Consider the following 21,499-nt stretch of genomic DNA (forward strand, 5'->3'; position numbering starts at 1 on the left):
GACACTAATGCCACCTAAACCACTAAATATAAATAAATATGCACTAAAGCTAAATCTACTTACAAATAGGGAGGTTCTTAGTGCACATTTTGATCAAAAAGTGTTAGCCCACCTGCCACGACAAGGCGACCTCTGTAAGGTGGGAACCTACGCTGCACATACACCCAGAACTGGGACTAAGCCTACATATATACCTGGGGATGGTAGGATCCAGCATTGAACTGATTAAAATCACCCAGGGCAGAATGGGAGGAGTGCAAGAACAACAAGTGGAGGCAGTCACTAACCCCACATATATGGATCACATAAACACAACAAAAAGTGAAGAACCTCCCTATTTGTAAGTAGATTTAGCTTTAGTGCATATTTATTTATATTTAGTGGTTTAGGTGGCATTAGTGTCGCAGGGTGCTGTCACCATTCTATGTTTGCTGTATATCTGCAGTCATGGGTGTTCTTGCACCTGCATACATTTTGTATCATTTAGTTGGAATGTGCTGTTCAACTTTTTGTTGTGTTTATGTGATCCATATATGTGGGGTTAGTGACTGCCTCCACTTGTTGTTCTTGCACTCCTCCCATTCTGCCCTGGGTGATTTTAATCAGTTCAATGCTGGATCCTACCATCCCCAGGTATATATGTAGGCTTAGTCCCAGTTCTGGGTGTATGTGCAGCGTAGGTTCCCACCTTACAGAGGTCGCCTTGTCGTGGCAGGTGGGCTAACACTTTTTGATCAAAATGTGCACTAAGAACCTCCCTATTTGTAAGTAGATTTAGCTTTAGTGCATATTTATTTATATTTAGTGGTTTAGGTGGCATTAGTGTCGCAGGGTGCTGTCACCATTCTATGTTTGCTGTATATCTGCAGTCATGGGTGTTCTTGCACCTGCATACATTTTGTATCATTTAGTTGGAATGTGCTGTTCAACTTTTTGTTGTGTTTATGTGATCCATATATGTGGGGTTAGTGACTGCCTCCACTTGTTGTTCTTGCACTCCTCCCATTCTGCCCTGGGTGATTTTAATCAGTTCAATGCTGGATCCTACCATCCCCAGGTATATATGTAGGCTTAGTCCCAGTTCTGGGTGTATGTGCAGCGTAGGTTCCCACCTTACAGAGGTCGCCTTGTCGTGGCAGGTGGGCTAACACTTTTTGATCAAAATGTGCACTAAGAACCTCCCTATTTGTAAGTAGATTTAGCTTTAGTGCATATTTATTTATATTTAGTGGTTTAGGTGGCATTAGTGTCGCAGGGTGCTGTCACCATTCTATGTTTGCTGTATATCTGCAGTCATGGGTGTTCTTGCACCTGCATACATTTTGTATCATTTAGTTGGAATGTGCTGTTCAACTTTTTGTTGTGTTTATGTGATCCATATATGTGGGGTTAGTGACTGCCTCCACTTGTTGTTCTTGCACTCCTCCCATTCTGCCCTGGGTGATTTTAATCAGTTCAATGCTGGATCCTACCATCCCCAGGTATATATGTAGGCTTAGTCCCAGTTCTGGGTGTATGTGCAGCGTAGGTTCCCACCTTACAGAGGTCGCCTTGTCGTGGCAGGTGGGCTAACACTTTTTGATCAAAATGTGCACTAAGAACCTCCCTATTTGTAAGTAGATTTAGCTTTAGTGCATATTTATTTATATTTAGTGGTTTAGGTGGCATTAGTGTCGCAGGGTGCTGTCACCATTCTATGTTTGCTGTATATCTGCAGTCATGGGTGTTCTTGCACCTGCATACATTTTGTATCATTTAGTTGGAATGTGCTGTTCAACTTTTTGTTGTGTTTATGTGATCCATATATGTGGGGTTAGTGACTGCCTCCACTTGTTGTTCTTGCACTCCTCCCATTCTGCCCTGGGTGATTTTAATCAGTTCAATGCTGGATCCTACCATCCCCAGGTATATATGTAGGCTTAGTCCCAGTTCTGGGTGTATGTGCAGCGTAGGTTCCCACCTTACAGAGGTCGCCTTGTCGTGGCAGGTGGGCTAACACTTTTTGATCAAAATGTGCACTAAGAACCTCCCTATTTGTAAGTAGATTTAGCTTTAGTGCATATTTATTTATATTTAGTGGTTTAGGTGGCATTAGTGTCGCAGGGTGCTGTCACCATTCTATGTTTGCCATATATATATATATATATATATCATATATATATTTATACTAACCTTCATTATTTATTATTTATTTCTATTATGTATTATCATAATTTTTATATTTTTTTTATTCAAAAAAGTTTTATTAGTTATGTGTGTTTTTTATGTGCATTTTTCATGTAAAATTTTATATACATTTTTTCCCATATTGTATGACTAATACATGTTCTATGCAAATTATGTAACGATATATTGTAATTGAATAAGGAAAGGATAGGGAAAGATTACTCTTATCATTTGATATTATTGTACTGATGCATATATATTCCATGATGTGTTACGATACTTGTCTCTGTATATTTTTGAATCAACTTTTGGTGTGATATAATATATTATAATACTCCCACGAATCAACTATATACATATATGCTGGTCACATGTATTGGAGTGGTGTTCGCACATGTGCAACACCACAGGAACGCTTTTGAGCAATGTGGTGTGTTATATGCATGATGCTTGGGGCGTTTCTTTGTCGGCCTCTTACTTTTTGTTTTGCTCCGGATGTCAGTGGCGTAACTACCGCCGTAGCAGCAGTAGCGACTGCTACGGGGCCCGCGGCATGAGGGGGCCCGTGTCGCCCGCCGGCACGGGCCCCCACCATGGCCGGAGGCTCCGCTAGCAGCCGCTATGGCTGCTACAGCGGGACGCCACTGAAGACTATGGCAGAGCAGGGAGCTATCTCCCCGCTCTGCCATTAAACAAAAGACATGTATCCCCTATCCACAGGATAGGGGATACATGTGTGATCGCTGGCATTGATAGGGAGAACGGGGGACTGAAAGTCCCCTGAAGTTCTTCATCACGAACCTCGGACTTCCGGGGTCTGTGCCGGTAGCTCCGTAGAAATGAATGGAGCGCCGGTGGGCGCTTGTGCGCATGCGTGACCGGCGCTCCTTTCATTTTTATTGAGCTGCCGACACAGACGCCGGAAGTCAGAGGTTAGTCATGGAGAACTTCAGGGGACTTTCAGTCCCCCGTTCTCCCTATCGCTGCCAGCGATCACGCATGTATCCCCTATCCTGTGGATAGGGGATGCATGTTATTTGTAGGACACACTATAGGTCGCATTTTTTTTTGGGGGGGGGGCGCTGTATGGCGTTCCCTGCAGGGGTGGGGGGGGGCGCTGTATGGCTTTCCCTGCAAGGGGGGGCGCTGTATGGCTTTCCCTGCAGGGGGGAGCGCTGTATGGCGTTCCCTGCAGGGGGGCGCTGTATGGCGTTCCCTACAGGGGGGGTGTATGGCGTTCCCTACAGGGGGGGCTGTATGGCGTTCTCTACAGTGGGGGCTGTATGGCGTTCTCTACAGTGGGGGCTGTATTAGTGCCATACAGCCCCCTCTGTAGATAACGCCATACAGTCCCCCCTGTAGATAACGCCTTACAGTCCCCCTCTGTAGATAACGCCACACAGTCCCCCCTGTAGATAACGGCACACAGCCCCCGAATGTAGATAACGCCACACAGTCCCCCCTGTAGATAACGCCACACAGTCCCCCCTGTAGATAACGCCACACAGTCCCCCCTGTAGATAACGCCACACAGTCCCCCCTGTAGATAACGCCACACAGTCCCCCTGTAGATAACGCCACAGTCCCCCCTGTAGATAACGCAATACAGTCCCCCTCTGTAGATAATGCCACACAGTCCCTCCTGTAGATAACGCCATACAGTCCCCCTCTGTAGATAACACCATACAGTCCCCCCTGTAGATAACGCCACACAGTCTACAGGGGGGCTGTATGGCGTTATCTACAGGGGGGGCTGTATGGCGTTATCTACAGGGGGCGCTGTATGGCGTTATCTACAGGGGGGGGCTGTATGGCGTTATCTACAGGGGGGCTGTAAAAAAGGCACTATCTACAAGGGGGGGGGGGTTGTGTGACACCCAGGGGAGGGGGGGCCCCAGTCAAAAGTTTGCTATGGGGCCCAGTCTTTCCTAGTTACGCCCCTGCCGGATGTGTTACATCCCTTTCATCAGATGTGACTGATGAAATTGGTTAGCTGATCACACTTGTGATTGGTGGCTGGTCACATAAATACCTCCCTCAGACTCTCTGGCACCACCCCCAGACGAAGGCTCTCAGACGAAACGTACGTCGGGTGTGACGCCAGACAGCACAAATCTATGGGTAAGTTGCTTATACTATATATCCACATATACTTTTTATGTAACCATTTGTTTGGGTCTGGTGCTTACTGCATCTTTGCCTTCAAATGATTACTCAGACCTGGGACTGAACACATTACATGTCTCCTGGGTTTATATATTTCATACACTATGTAGAGCACTGAATGCGCTTTCATGGTTGCAGTTACTCCAAGCCTTACTCATGATACTTCCAAAACACATATATATGTTTATTTATTATCCAACTATTGACAACTGTTTGGCCTGAATTGCTTCACACTGTGGTAATCATCTTTGATCATAATGTGTGTGTTTTTTATATTTTGTACCAATAAAATTATATATTTTATCAGTATAAGCATGGTTTTGACTCTATTTTTAGGTTTTTATTCTGATTATGTTATGAGTCACCGCTGACGTCACCCGTAGTCATGGGCGTTTTCTAATATATGCCCTCCCCCCATATAATATATTATATATGACCTACTGATATCTATTTAGCTTCTTTATAGAGGGGTATTTAGGTTGTCTTCCATATTGGTTAAATATATTTAAAGAGTTTTTGTGAGTATTTGTGCCATAAAAACAGGGGGAAAATGCATGTATGCACAATCTTACAAATTTGGACCTCTAAAGTCTTAGATGCGTTGCGTTTAGAATCTTTAGCATTCATGTTTTATTAGACAACAGCTATATTAGATTGTTGCTGTACAGAATACTGCAAGGATAAATTACAGACACAAGGTGGTAAGAACCAATCAGGACAAGGAAAAAGAAAGATTAACTTAAGATGCCATTCCACATTTAAATCTTATACACAAAAATTAATTCAGAATTGATCATTGTATCTGTTTGATATATAAACAACAATATTTTTCATCAAATACACACAAAAGATTAATGCGCAAATCCCTAAATCCAGTCATTTACATTTAGGCTAAATCCCTTTCATAGAAATCTGTGGTTTAAGACAAATGCATGGATAGTTGATTTTGCGCATTTAGAGAAGAAGTCTAACAACTTTGGTGACAGACATCTGCTGTAGATGTTAAAAAAAAAAAAAAACACCAATAGCGACAACAGATGTGCCAAACTAAAGTGTATTTACAAACCTGTACATTGTGAGAACATAATATACTGTGCCGTCTATGTACTGTAAGCTGTATAATATAGATATGCCTTGACTTCACATGGGGCAGTTACGCTGCATAAAGTTACAAGTTACACTGCTTATCTGCCCTGGTGGCCGCAGGGAATTCCGGGCAAAAAAACGCACCAAACTGTGGTGCAGTTTTTGCCCGGAATGTAGCTGCGGAAAACTGCAGCATGATGTTTCATCCCTGGCAGGGGCGTTGCTAGGGTCTTAAAAGATATGGGGCACAAGCCCCGAGACATATATTTAGCCCCCGCACCCGAAAAATATATATATTTTTTACATATATCTCGGAAATAGCATATCTATAAGGCTAAGGCTCCTATATCTACACTGCTGGATAGAATTGGATGCATTGTCTTAGCAGACAGTATCACACATGATAGGCTCAGATACATGGCCCCAGCAGGCAGTATCACACATGATTGGCTTAGATACATGACCCCAGCAGACAGTGTCACACATTATAGGCTTAGATACATCGCCCAGCAGTCAGTATAACACATGATAGACTTAGATACAGGACCCCAGCAGTAAGTATCCTTGTACTAACTTTAAGTTTATCCACCCAAAAAATTGTGTGATTGTATGTATGTATGTATGTGTGTGTGTATGTATGTGTGTGTGTATGTATTTATGTATATGTGTGTGTGTGTGTGTGTGTGTGTATGTGCATATGTATGTGTTTGCATGTATGTATGTGTGTGTATGTGTGTGTGTGTGTGTGTGTGTATGTGTATATGTATGTGTATATGTATGTGTGTGTGTATAAATACAGCACACAGCGTCGTGATGTCGTGACGCAAGAAGATGTCAGAACTTCCGCTGCGCTCGGGAAGGAAGATGGGTAAGTATGTCTCATTACTATAGTAACAGGGGCCCGTGTATTTATTACATAGGCCACAGTTACTGTAATAACCTTACAGATGTGGTGCAGGCGGCCGCGGCCAGGTGACACCTGAATGTGGGGGCACCGGGCCAAAGATCTGGGGCTTGGGCCCTGAAGGCCAGGTGCTAGCGACGCTCCTGATCCCAGCAGACCACTGCAGCCTGTGATTGGCTACAGCGGCGGTTGCATGGGATGAAACGTCATCCCAGGAGGCCAACCCTCTGATGTCCTCCAGACCAGACTCCTGGTATGTTTCATCCCATGTGACCGCCGTTACAGCCTGTGATTGGTTACAGCGGTAACGTGAGATGAAACATCATCCCAGGAGGCCGACCTAAAGGAAGGAACAGAGACTTCTGTGTAAGTATAAGATTTTTTTTAATCCGCCTCAACAAAAATGCAACAACTGCAATTTGTTGCAGATTTTACCTTCCCATTGAATTCAAAGAATGCTCCAGAATTACAACAATTTACTCAAATAGACATGTCAGGAGAGGTCCTCTTTAAACAATATGACATGTTTATTTCATGTACAGCAACATGTATAGCATGGACAAGTTCATCTTTTCTGACTAATAGATGGGGTTCTGAGCGGGGGACCCCCTGTATTGCATGCATATAAACTATTAGGATATATGAAAAGGGGTTGTTTGTTTTAGAGGGGTTATGCCATGAATCCTTTTCATACCAAAAGGCCTGAAATGCTTTTAACAGTTCTTTTAAGTAAGTTCCAGTATTTATAGCATAGCAAAATACCTTTTTATATTCTTTTTTGCTGCCATGCTTCCCCCTTTGTGCTGCTGCTAATCTGTGCTGCTGGGGGAGGGGTTTTGAGCAAAATTAGTATCCTTTCCACTCTGACAGCTGATATAGTCCCTTCTTACCCACCCTGCATAAGAAGTCTTCTCACCTATACTACCATGCTATTGCAGTCTCTGTCCCTTCCCTGACAAGCAGGACAGAAAGCTATTCCTATTGGCTGCTCTGCAGTGAACAGAGGATTGCTATGCAGAGACCTGGCTGTGGGGATAGTGACTTAGCATGCGTGTCCACCAGCACTCAGCTTATTAGGTGGACGTCCACAGTGCTATACACTTTGAGCACCAGATGGCACCATACTATGTAAGTAAATGTCATCACATTTTTTTTACCTGCATGCAAATAGAAAACATTGTTTATTTGATAATATGTATACAATGAATATGATATTCAATGGTGGGACAACCCCTTCAAGAAACATTCAAAATACCTATCATAAGTGTAACGTCAAAATAGTTCAGGGGAAACTAACCGGTCTCTATCAGATATGTCTGAACACAGGTACCTGCAAAATGTCGTAAAACAACAGACAAGTGAACTACCCTCAATGTCAAATAAAAAAATGTGCACCTTTGAAATATTTTTATATTTTTAATAATAAAAACGTCTATCTGTGTGATTTGTGCAACTTTCAAAATACTTTTTATTAAAAATTATTTGTACTTTTAGAGATACATCTGCTCTGTATTCTGTATACTGAGCAGCTGTTTCGTGCCCTAAGACCTGAATTTCTCAGGTTCGTGGGACTGACGGGTTCAGTGAAAGCTGGTCCTGCGTGTCTCTGACACTCAGGATCCACCTGTAATCGATCATATCTGAGTTATGAAGTTAGATGTGATCGATAGCAGCTCAATCCCGCTGTCACTGAACCCGTCAATCCCGCTGTCACTGAACCCTTTTGGGTATGTGCACACGTTAACTGTCTTTTACGTCTGAAAAGACAGACTTTTCAGGAGAAAACAGCTGCCTCGTTTCAGACGTAAAAGCTCCTCCTCGCATTATGCGAGGCGTCTGTGACGCTCGTAAAATCTTGAGCTGCTCTTCATTGACTTCAATGAAGAATGGCTCAAATTACGTTGCAAAGAAGTGCCCTGCACTTCTTTGCCAAGGCAGTCAATTTACGCGTCGTCGTTTGACAGCTGTCAAATGACGACGCTTAAATTACAGGATGTCTGCACAATACGTCGGCAAACCCATTCAAATGAATGGGCAGATGTTTGCCGACGTATTGTAGCCCTATTTTCAGGCGTAAATAGAGGCATAATACGCCTCGTTTACACCTGAAAATAGGTCGTGTGAACCCAGCCTTAGTGCCATTGACCTGCCAGACACAGGTTTCAGTGCTAGGTACAGCTGCTCTGTATAAAGTATACAAAGCTATATCTCAAAAAGTAAAAACAATTTTTAATAAAAAGTATTTTGATAGTTGCACCAAAGACATTTTTATATATATATATATATATATATATATATATAAAATACATTTTCAAAGGTGTACATAGCCTTTCACTTTATGAGTAACTATTGACTGTCAACACAACTAGATTAACCAAATTTTTCCTATTATATCACAGTTTACCTATTTAAATTTACAAAATAGTAACACATCATTTTATGAATATTCATAGCTGCAATATGTTTAAACACTGAATCCTTAAGTCAGTAATTCCCAAGAGCAACTGTTGATTTATCCTTCAGAATATATGCCTTCTCCAGAGACCTATAATTTTGTTCATAGCAAAACAACCCATGTATTGTGAACTGATATCAATACAACACAGCAGAGTATATTATTCCATTTTGGAATTGTAAATGTAAAATGATATACTGTCGAAGTAGACATATAATGTAATAGACAACGTCTTGACATCCAAGGGAAGCACATTAAGCCTCGTATAAAAACTAGTTTAGAGAAAAATGGAGCAGTTGCTCATAGTAACACGTTGGTTATGGTTTTACTTTTTGTCTGCACTACTTTGTATACAGGGATGTAACTAGAATTCATTATGCCCTACAGAAAACTCATGAATGGGTCTCCACTACTGAACTCAGAGGAATATCTTAAAGGGTTTTCCTCACAAAATACATGTATCCCCTATTTACAGGTGAGGGGATATACATGTGTGATCGCTGGGGGTCAGACTGCTGAGACCCCCAGGGATGATGAAAAGGGCTCGAAAGTCCTCCGAAGTGCTCCATGAGAATGAAGAGGTGGTGCACATGCTCGACCATCGGTCGATTAATTTCTATGGGACTTCTGGGACGGCTATGGGACTTCCAGGACCAGTGCTCCATTCATAGAAATGAATGGAGCGCTGGTCGAGCATGCACACCAGCGCTACATTCTCATGGAGCACTTTGGAAGACTTTCAGACCCCCTGTTCTTCTCATCGCTGGGGATCCAAGCAGTCAGACACCCAGCGATCACATATGTATCCCCTACACTGTAGATAGGGGATACATGTGTTTGTGGGAAAAACCCTTTAAAGCTTCTGGGTCAATATGTAAATGGACCCCAGCTATCATGTCCCATTTTTAGCACTGGTATACTCTTATGTGGCTAAGAGGCCACTGAGTCCCATCAGACACCAGGGCCCAAGTGCAATTGCTACCTCTGCACCACCTTTAGAAACGTTTCTGACTGAGCTGCAGAAATGCAAACAGCAGCATAACTACTTTTACTTAACCCCTTCCAGCCATTTTTCATTTCAGTTTTTTTTTCCCCACCATCCAAAAGCAATAAGTTTTCAGCTGATATAGGCGTATGATGGCTTGTTTTTGTGGGACGAGTTGTACTTTTTCACCTCACCATTTATTTGTGTAGTAGAATGGGAAAAAACATTGATTCCTACATTGTTTATTGGGTTTCATTTTTACGCCATTTATCGTTCGGTATAAACGACATGTTAACTGCATTCTGCGCGTTAATGGTATTATGGTGATACCAAATTGATATTGTTTTTTTTATATTTGACTACTTTTACAAGGAAAAAACTAATTGTTAAAAATAAAAATAAAATTATGTCGCCATTTTTATTCTTATATTTTTTTCCATCGATTCAGCATTGCAAAAGCAAGGTTTTTGCTGGGCAAGCTGTAGTTTTTATTGGTATCAGTTTCTTGTACATACGACTTTTTGATCACTTTTTATTACATTTTTGTGGGAGATGAGGGGACCAAAAAACTGTGTTTTTTTTTACTGCGTTAACAGTGCAGGTTAAATAATGGTATAGTGTATTATTACAAACTGTTTTTTACTTTTTTACTTTTTTATTAGTACCCTTAGGGGACTTGAACTGGTGATTGTTGGATCGCTTTCACAATATTTTAGAATACTGATTTATTGCAGTATATTGTGTTTTACCGGCAGGGCTTACAAGGAGTACAGAGAAGGCAGACATGGGATCTTTCATTAGCCATTAAAAATGCCATGACAACAATTAGCAGCCCGCTATCGTGTTGCAGGTGGGCCAATGGGCTGTTGACTACGGTCGCCCTCTCTTTCTAATGGCTTGGATGCCACGGTTGCTATTGATCGTGGCATTTAAGGGGTTAAACGAGCTGGATCGTAGTATTCTACGATACCACCCATTGCCCTGTAGTGTAGGCTGTAACAAACAGCTGACAACCGCATCTTATGGAGTGTGCTCAGTCCGTGAGCCCGACCTTTACTTTCTCTCCCGGCTTGCTCCGCGGATGTCGGAAAGGGGTTAAATAGCCACCAAAGATAATAGCGTAACATATCAGATCACTGCACTAAGGAGAACCAAGACGGCAGAGCTAAACAGTATCTGTCTACAATGTACCTGCACCTTAGTGGGTCCCCCCCAGTCCTTCGACAACATAGTAAATGCCATGGCTTCTGTGGCTGTAGTTACAGCCATGTGGTGTTGTTCAGATAGCACTAGTTTTTCTCAGGTGCTCGAAGTAGGGTCCCAACCCAGTTGAAGAAATAGAAAGAATTGTATTCGGCACACTCTTGGAAAAGTAAAGTGAATTTAGTTTGACTTTTTTTCGTAATGCCAGTGGCTACATGTGCAACGTTTCGCTCGTCAGACCTTTGTCGGGCACTGAGCCGTACTGAGGACTGGTTTAACGATATGGCTAGTGCTGTATCAAGAATGGCGGCTTGCACCACCTAAACCAGTCCCCAGTATGGCTCAGTGCCCGACAAAGTAAAACTAAAAAACTGTTTGTAAAATTACACTATACCATTATTTAACCCGCACTGTTCTCACGAAAAAAAGACAAAATAAATTCACTTTACTTTTCCATGAGTGTGCCGAATACAATTCTTTCTAGTAGTTACACCCATGTTCGTGTACATGATAAATAGCGCTACTGGCGTGTTATTAGGAGGAATCAAGACTGGTAGCTGTTGGTAATTCATCCACAAGCTAGCAGAAAAGTCTATGATTACTTTAGGCTCAGGCTACATATAGATTCAAGAGCAACATGCTTCAATCCATGTTAATTTTTATTGGTATATTTTTATTACGCAATAACTACATGAACATGCAATCCCATGACTAGAGTTGAGAGAATCTGTAAAAGTTTGCTTTGCAGATGTTTTACTCCTATATAAAACAATAGAGGCAAATATAAGGCTCGGTATTAAACATTTCAGGCTCGCTTGTCTAATATGCCTGAACTACGGTATGGTACTGTATTTGAAAACAGTCTATCGTCTACCGTCTAAAACATCGGCTAAGTGAATTTTCCCAGTATATGTAGGGTTAAAACTGTGTCTGGCAGGGTGCAATGAGATTGTGAAGAGCGGCTGTGTCATAAATGTCCATCATCGTGGTGTACAGTAAGAGAGTATAACATTGCCTTCACCTTTAGAGCTGCTGTGTCATTGACAAAATATAATAGTACAAGTTGTGAGGTCAGTTAGCCCGGAGCAAGAATTATTACCATGGTTCAGCGTCTCAAACAAGGTTATAGTGCTATTAAATTGCAAGGATTGTAATTGGAAAATGTTAGGTTAATGCACAGAGTATTGTCAGGATGTAACCGACCAGAGAGACAAGCTGCTGATTTGAGACTGGTAAAAAGAATATAGAGCTGCAACTTAGAAAAAAAAAGTCCTTTCTCCAAGAAACATAGCAGAAACAGAAGTGAAGACACGACTGTACCTCAACCAGTACCCAAAAAGATACACCTCGCCCCAGCACCATAACACCTACAGTAGGCACAAATAACTCACACCTTACTCCCAGGGTCGTAGTTAGGAAAGAGATGGTGGGGCATGTGTCCCTGGTGCTGGTTGTCAGAGGAGGGCACCATCATGTAACTCTTCCATGGCCAGGGTATGTAGATACAAGACTCGGGCAGTGATCTGAATTTTTTCCCAGGGTGAAGAAAAGCGTATCTACATCTCTGCTCATTCATACATAGTAGTTCTCAACTATGTTATTCATGAACTCCCAGGCTCCTTATTTCCCTTACCTGATACATTTCACATTTTATGGTTTGTTTTAACCTTTGATATTAAGAAGTTGGCAACAATTATTCATGAGATGAACATTGAATCATGCTTCATCAGAATGGGGGAAATTTATTAAACCAGAATTCTGTTGGAAATTGAATAAAAAAAATTGGAGCACATGGTACGTCCAATTTATTATGTATTTAATGCTTGGTACTGTCACGATCTAGGGGTATGTGGACCCATTAGGCCGCTCCGTCATAGCGGAGTGGCAGCTGGCCAAATAACAGCCTACACAGTCTATGCAAAAGTCCTTTAGCACGAGAGTAACTGTATGAGTCCAGACAGTAGCAGAGGGTTAGGCACGGGTAGAACTTGACATGGCAGATGACAGCAGACATGGCCTCTGACAGCAGACGTGGCCGCTGACAGCAGACGTGGCCGATGACTGCAGACGTGGCCGCTGACAGCAGACGTGGCCGATGACTGCAGACGTGGCCGCTGACAGCAGACGTGGCCGATAACAGCAGACGTGGCCGATGACTGCAGACGTGGCCGCTGACAGCAGACGTGGCCGATAACAGCAGATGTGGCCGATGACTGCAGACGTGGCCGATGACTGCAGACGTGGCCGATGACTGCAGACGTGGCCGATGACAGCAGACGTGGCAGATGATAAACACAACTCCAACTAAAGGCTTAGGTACAGGAGACAATACAGCAACAGGATACAGGATATGGGAACACTGGGAGCAGGATACAACTAAATATGAACATGGGTAGACAACAACAACATTCAGGCAAGGAATGAAAGGGCAGTTCCCTTTTTATAGTGCAGGGTGATCTGGGGATTGGATAGGGAATTGTGTAGGGACATACCCCCAACTGGTAGCACCCAACTGTCAATTGTTGTTATATATAAATATCTAGGAGGAATAATAGAGGAACAGCACCACGTAGAGTTCTAAGAAAAGATGCTCCAGAATTGTTTTATTTTTTCATGGGAATACAATTATTTACTGAAGCAGACATGTCAGTAGAGGTGACAGGTCCTTTTTAAAGTTAGTAATCTTACTAGTAGGACCAATGGTGCCGCCCTGTGCCAGGGGAATATAGCTTGTCACATCTACCCATTCATGGCTTATTTTCCTGTAGCCTCCACTACTAAGGAAAAGAAAGAGCCTTATTTCTTGGAAGGGCTTCTTGATTGGTTATTTTGGGGAGCATTTAATGGGTGTAGCTGTGCCGACTATTTTGGCTTTCATAGGACATGATACAGGTGCCCAAAACAGGAAAACATACAGTATGGTGGAATTTTTTTTTTCCATGCAATTGTTTTGTCCTCTTAATAGGCATAAAAGTAAACCACTGTGTCACAAAAATAATATCCCTAGTCATTTGCATTATTATTTATAACTTTATTACTTATACATGGGTTATTGATTTGCAGAATTAAATGATCACATATATTTAAGTGAAGAAAATTAAAATTGATTGTGGGTAACGAAGAGCAAACCTTTGAAGTTTCACAACACCGACTGTTTGGGCAGTTTGATTTGATTTGAAAAATTATCATATTAATTAGAATGTTAATAAAGTAAACGCAGCAGTAATGCAAATTTCTACGTATATAGCCTTTTTGCCCTATTGGTTTGTCTACAGTGTCTTAAGGAAGTTTTTTTTAACTATCAACTCCTTATATAGTGTGTCAATAAGATGGGGGTTAAGGGACATCTAGTTTGGGGTAGGTTTGAGCTCCATGGTTTATCATCCCAATTCTTTTTGGTAGCCTATTAACTTATGTTTGTCACAAAGGTTAAACAGTGAAGTACAGAAGCAGCCAGAACATTATTGTATATGGATGGTAAAATGCAAAAATATCTTTAGTGCTTACCACCAAGGATGTATACATTTAATAGAAATACTCTTAACCAACATTGGATGCCCTGGGGTTGATAAGCTAACTCAATAACATACATGTGAGACCAGATCTCTGCGGAGAGCATGGTGCCTACTAAAAAATGCATTTGGCAGTATGTTCAACCAATGTCACAGATGAAAAAGTTAGCAATGTTGTGTATACAGAGCATCAAAATTGCACAATTTCTTGTATTTGACAGACAAGCTATGCCCATGTCATAGATGGGAAAAACTGGAATGCTGCATGTTCAGAGCCGGGTAATCAACATTTTTTTTTTTTAAGAAGAATGGGCTCTGTCTGTGTCACAGATGATAAAGCTTTGAATTCTGTTTGTGCAGAGCAGATAAATTAGATTTTCTTTTTATTTGGAAGATGTGATATATGTTTTCAGGGGGTAGGAAGAAAGTGTAAAGAAGCTTGTAAGTATTGCCAGAACATAAAAACGCTGCCCTGGTCAGACTAGAACCAAATACTCTATAAGGAATAAGGAATCAATTCTGAAGCCATAATATGTCAATGTTTATCACACATAGTATATTCCATGTGCAAGAAAAATATGATATACATTGTGAATACATATACATATGTGAATTTTTTTTACATTTTTTTTAAAGTTTACTGATCCCCCATTTTATTCCAACAGAGCAAATATCTGCAAAAGTTCCGGATGCCATTAGGATCATTAGAAAGTATATGCAAATAATGGACATTAGACAGACAATAAAAAGGAGGAAACAGAACACAGTCAAATCTGCAATAGAATGAATATTAAATTGCTGTCATTATGAGTTTCTCAAAGCTGATTGTTCACTTTCTGCACAATAGCAGCCAAATCCGTCCTTTAACAAATCATGAATCTCTAAGTAGCTCAACAAATAATGAAAATAATATGTGCTGTGTATTTCTGGGTATTCTCATTATATTTTTCCCAGCAAAACCTTTGGGCCTAAGTTTGAAAAGCCATTACATGTATCTGAAATGTGAACTTATTGTTAAACAAAATTGACAATATAATCTACATTACTGGATGGATTTTATTGCATTACAAATCTGGAATGTATCTTTAAATAGGTCAAGGGCTGTAAAGGTACAAATTGGAAATAATGATTTTATTGTGTCCTTGGTTGTTTCATTGAAAGTTAACTCAATGCAGAACTTTTCAAGAAAGAGCAAATATGTGCATGAATTTTTGAATTATTTTTTTTACCTTGTTTCTAATAATATCTCTCCTGCCAGCCCACCCTTCTACCAAAGCCGTGATTTTAAAAATATATAAACTAATACCTTAATAGTCTACACTGCAGGGCATGGAAATGATGATCATCAGCATCCTGGGAAATACAGGGGCAGAAGGGTCAATGTTAGATATAATTATGGGCCACCACATGTTCTGCACTATAGCAAGTGACACAATGAGTCTGAGAAGAGTAAAGATAATCCCTCAATCTTCCCTGGAATATAGAAATTTTTGAAAACTGAGTCTTTAGTAGTTTACGTATTATAAATTAAAGGGGCTTTCCTGGCTTAAATAAATAACTGGTCCTCCAACTTGCCTCGTTGATAATGACGTGTAGTTCAGAGGGCTGACACATCACAAGACTGTGGCAGCTGCAGTTATAGCACCACGAATGGGACATGATTGAGGGGACCCATGATTGGATGCTTATATCTTGTGACATCAGGGCTAGGATGTGAGGTAAGCGGAGCAGGAGAGCTATTATTCTGCAATGTCCCTGGGGAAGCCTCCTAGGAAATAGGGGACCTAGGCAATTGCCCAGTTTGCCACCCCCTAAGACTGGCCCTGAAGCTTAATAAGTATCACTACAATTAATTTCTAACAAATTGAAATAAAACTATGTAGAGATCAGATCTGAAGAAATTATTGCAGTTATAGGCTGAAACTTCCTTTGGTACCTATATCATAAAAGAACTTAATTATTTGAAGCTTCCTTTTATTATAAAATGCTGCAAAGACCAATGACAAAGGGTTTTTTTTTAGACTTAAAAACTATTACAAAGTCTTTAAGTAGAAAGTCTTTGAGTTTCATGGCTTAGGTCAACTTGTGAACACACATGAGAAAAATGAAATATGAAACAATATCCTACTTTTATGTAATAGATATTACTAGGACCAAGATGATTTTCAAAGTTTGAAAATCCACTTTCACTATCTATCTATTATCTATCTATCTATCTATCTATCTATCTATCTATCTATCTATCTATCTATCTATCTATCTATCTATCTATCTATCTATCTATCTATCATCTGTCTGTCTGTCTATCTATCTATCTATCTATCTATCTATCTATCTATCTATCTATCTATCTATCTATCTATCTATCTATCATCTGTCTGTCTATCTATCTATCTATCTATCTATCTATCTATCTATCTATCTATCTATCTATCTATCTATCTATCTATCTATCTATCTATCTATCTATCTATCTATCTATCTATCTATCTATCTATCTATCTATCTATCTACATCATTAAGCCTTACTTGCAGATGTAGATTCTCGTGCCGTGCTGACACTGTCCATTAAACTTATTCTCAAAATCTAGCACCCATCATGATGCAATTACCTATTACATCATCTAATGACATCATCATCATTGGAAACATGAAACGTTCTTTCACCTTATAGTGGACATTAACAGCTTTAAATCACTGGAAAAGAACTATATTAATTTAAAATCACTGAACAGGCCTTACTTGCTCATAAGGGCAGGTACACACACCACCTCCCAAAAGGACGCAGACAAAACACAATGCTACTTAGAGGGAGATTACACAGGTGAAATATACTGATGAATACCCACTCACATCCACTTAGTCGTGAGAGTGTCTGTTCATCAGTATATTGCACCTGTGTAATCTCCCTCTATGTAGCATTGTGTTTTGTATACGTCCTGTTGGGAGGTGGTGTGTGTACCTGCCCTTTTGAGTAAGTATTGCCCATTAACAACTTTAAGCCCCTTGCTTGCTGACCCCTTAAAGAGAATTATAGCCGCGTCTATGAAGCGCCTTGCCTGTCCATCTTAAACACCAATCAGCAGTTAACCTATAGTAGCCAATCAGGTGCATGCAAACAAAATATTGTCTTAATCCACCAGCACATTAACAGTTTTTACGAAAAGGTAAAATGAAGCTTGTAATTTTGTCAATAAACAGATGGGCCGGGTACAGTTGGGCAAGTTCTATTATCGGGATGTTTACGTTTCTGCTACTTTTCTTAATAAAGCCATGACGTGTATGAGAGAACTGTTTCCAACAGATCCCCACAAATCCTGACAGATCTCATTGAAATAAAAGGGTCAATCAGGGTTATATTTTTGATGGAAAGAATAGCGCTACAGACAACCTGTACTATTCTTCATATAAGAAAAAACAAATCATAATGTAACCCATCTTAAGTGTAAGCAATGCCTTAAAGTAAATCACTTCACCACCTTTTATCGTCAAGCGGTTTTTAGATTTGAAATTATATATATATACACATAACATAGTGGTTGGAGCTCTGTTTTTCAGACAGAGCTCAAAATCCCCAATAAATACATAGATTTAAAGATAACATTATGGCTGCCAGCAGACACCGCTAGGGGGCGCTCGCGAGCTTATTGCATACTAGTTTATTTTTGCATTTAATCTATAACAGTAACCAGTAAGCTGCTATTCTCACTGTAGTGGCGGCTGCAGGCATCCATCATGTCATCTATGTCCATGCAGGTTATTTGGATCTCTGTAAAAGAAAAACGGATCTGCTACCGCAATACAGACATTTTGGGGAAAAAAATCATCACAGGATTTTGGGCCTATTTAGATGAAAAAAATAAAGTTGTGTTTAAGGCTGGACATTCCCTGTAAGTGCACAATCCTGTTTTTTCAATTAGTCTAATTTCAGCCTTTAACCATTTATTAACTGGACATTTAAGACGTAAAGTGCTGAACTCCTCTCAATAACTAAGCCACGGCACAAGCACTTACAGAATGTACATTTACATTTAAATACAGTTTATGCAGACAAGATAAATTCTTTAGAGTTCGGGATCTGTCAGGTGGATGTTTTCTGAGTTATTTTGTAAATAGCCTGGATAACCTCGGGCTATTTAATTGAAGTATTAAAGTGGAATGCTATCACACGGCTTGATTTTCCATCTCATCTTATTATCCCGTGTTTCAGTAGCTACAATTCTTTAAGAAAAGACACTTTCTTATTACATGTAAGTTAAGCCGATTGATCACAAAAGACACTTTTGACGGTTGGCAAAAACTCGCTAAAATATTCAACAAATGGGTATTCAGTGAAATTATAACGCAGTAAAACGCTCTGGTGACTCTACCATTTGCTTTCAGTAAAATATTCAGCAAATCTTTTGAGCAGGCAAGTAGGAAGAATTTGACAGATAAAAAATACTTTAATTTCTAACTTTTTATACTAGTTAAATTCCTCTGTACTGTAAAGTTTCTAAAACATTAGCAAGTTGATAAAACTAAAATAAGGAAAGATCTTAGAAAAAGAATATACTTAAATGGTCTGGTTCAGAAAACCCTGTTCAAATACATTTTCAGGGAATTCTGTTTTAATACAGGGGGTTCCCTCTTCAAGACCCTCGTCTATTAGCCTATTAGCAGAAGAAGTTTGGCTACAAAGAGTGTCTCAAGCTCTCTCTGGAGAGAGGACCCATCATGTCTATGCATTACATGAACAGCTCATTGATTTCAATGTAATGCCTAAAGATGAGCAAATTTCCGGAAATTCTTTTCAGGGGGCGATAATATCAAATCGGCCTCGAAATTCAAATTGGTCCAAATAAATTCAACACGAATCGTAGGTACCCGGATCGCCTCGTCTTACTCTCTGAAGTTGGATACAGTCCTAGAAGACATCAGAGAGTCAAACAGGGCATTTGACGCACTTGCAATTCCACCCCTAAAATGAAAAAATAAATTAAAAAAATACCAAAGGCACAGTTTCTTGATATTCTGTAGCGACGCCTGTGATTGGCTGCAGTAGAAGGGAGGTGGTCAGTATGTTTCTTCTTTTTATTTGTTTATTTATTTTTAATTTATGCTTTTCCCTATTTTTTTATAATATACAAAATGCGTTCGTTGCTCACCTGCGTCCGCCATTTTGCCGATATGTGTACAATGAACCCCAAAAGCTTTTGATTTTGGCAAACCTGAGACTTTTGGGAAGTTAGAAACAAATTTCATTCATGCTGAATCAGTTCACTCCCTTGTGGGTGAGCTGTTGGGTCCCTGTAGTAGGGCACTTCATGATCAGCTTATCATCATCTGACCCTTCTAAAAAAAAACAACAAAAAAAACAGAGCGATTGTCCAAGGACTACAATTCTTTTAAAGTTTTTTTTATGATAGGCTCTTATGAAATATCTACTAAAAATTGCTAGAAAAGTCGGATTGGTGAGTGTCTGACTGCTGGAAGTCTCGCCAATGGGAAAGCAGGGGTGTAGAGAAGTTATCACATTCTCAGGGGTTGTCAAAATAACAAAATTCTGCCATTTAAAATTCAGCATCATCAGTGCTATCCCTCCTACATGTCCATGGCTATAAGTATCGCAGTCATGGATCAGCCTGGGCAGACCATACCCTACATTGTCAGAAGTACTAGAAATATAATGTGTTCCCTACATGGACACATGACTTCATTACAAGACCACTATAGCAAATAAAACTATTAGAGGATGTAGTCATGCTGCCCATGCTATTCCGTTTTCTTCCAGTGACTATAAAAGAGATTGACCATGCTCACGCCAAATCGTATGAATTGGGAATGAACCACCCCCGTTCTTGAGATTATTTGGTGTGCCATAAAAACATTAAAAAGTGTACCTCTTGCTGTTAGTTTATTGTTGTTACACAAGCAGCACATGTCAAGTAGATTTGGGACTACCTTTAGCCAGGGACTCATACAAATCTAATTTGCATAGGCATTAGATGAGCTTTTAGGGCACTGAATACCTCATTGACCATCTTAGATATTCAAATAGCATATTAAATTTTACATAATTCATTACATCTTAGATATACCTGGCAATGTTTAATTTTAGAAACCCAAACAACGAGATTTAAGTCAGTAAAAATGTCGGGCACATATAGCCTTCCTGCACTAGTGCCACATACTGCCTATACTGTGGTGGCACCTTGTAAACAATATCACTCTTAAAATAGTTTAGGCCACTGTATTGCTCACACAATATATAGTGGCGTCTCCTGGAGTACAACAATATCAATCAATATACAGCAATTGAATATGCATCAGTGCCCATTGGCATATATTCAAGAGAGAGGTCCCCAGACTAAAAGTCAAACAAGACCCCATTATGGTGTCTGATTTTACCAACCAGGACACTCGTTATGAAGGTTTAATTTATATGTACACTATATGAAGGTATATATATATATATATATATATATATATATATATATATATATACACTACCGTTCAAAAGTTTAGGGTCACTTAGAAATTTCCTTATTTTTGAAAGAAAAGCACAGTTTTTTTCAATGAAGATAACATTAAATTAATCAGAAATACACTCTATACATTGTTAATGTGCTAAATGACTATTCTAGCTGCAAATGTCTGGTTTTTAATGCAATATCTACATAGGTGTTTAGAGGCCCATTTCCAGCAACCATCACTCCAGTGTTCTAATGGTACATTGCATTTGCTAACTGTGTTAGAAGGCTAATGGATGATTAGAAAACCCTTGAAACCCTTGTGCAATTATGTTAGCACCGCTGTAAACAGTTTTGCTGTTTAGAGGAGCTATAAAACTGACCTTCCTTTGAGCTAGTTGAGAATCTGGAGCATTACATTTGTGGGTTCGATTAAACTCTCAAAATGACTAGAAAAAGAGAGCTTTCATGTAAAACTCGACAGTCTATTCTTGTTCTTAGAAATGAAGGCTATTCCATGCGAGAAATTGCCAAGAAGCTGAAGATTTCCTACAACGGTGTGTACTACTC

General features: G+C 40.1%; 1 long non-coding RNA gene across 1 annotated transcript in view; it reads right to left on the bottom strand.

Moving 5' to 3' along the window:
* The window catches only part of LOC142657369 (uncharacterized), a 29,477-nt gene extending 12,433 nt beyond the window's left edge, over positions 1-17,044 (bottom strand). Inside the window, exons 1-2 of the long non-coding RNA XR_012849911.1 lie at positions 17,007-17,044; positions 15,784-15,830 (exon numbers count right to left, since the gene is read on the bottom strand). This is a non-coding gene — a long non-coding RNA (uncharacterized LOC142657369). The remainder of the gene's footprint in view (positions 1-15,783; positions 15,831-17,006) is intronic.
* Between the last annotated feature and the right edge of the window lie 4,455 nt (positions 17,045-21,499).

The sequence above is a fragment of the Rhinoderma darwinii genome, chromosome 7, assembly GCF_050947455.1.
Source record: "Rhinoderma darwinii isolate aRhiDar2 chromosome 7, aRhiDar2.hap1, whole genome shotgun sequence".
NCBI classification, from domain to species: domain Eukaryota; kingdom Metazoa; phylum Chordata; class Amphibia; order Anura; family Rhinodermatidae; genus Rhinoderma; species Rhinoderma darwinii.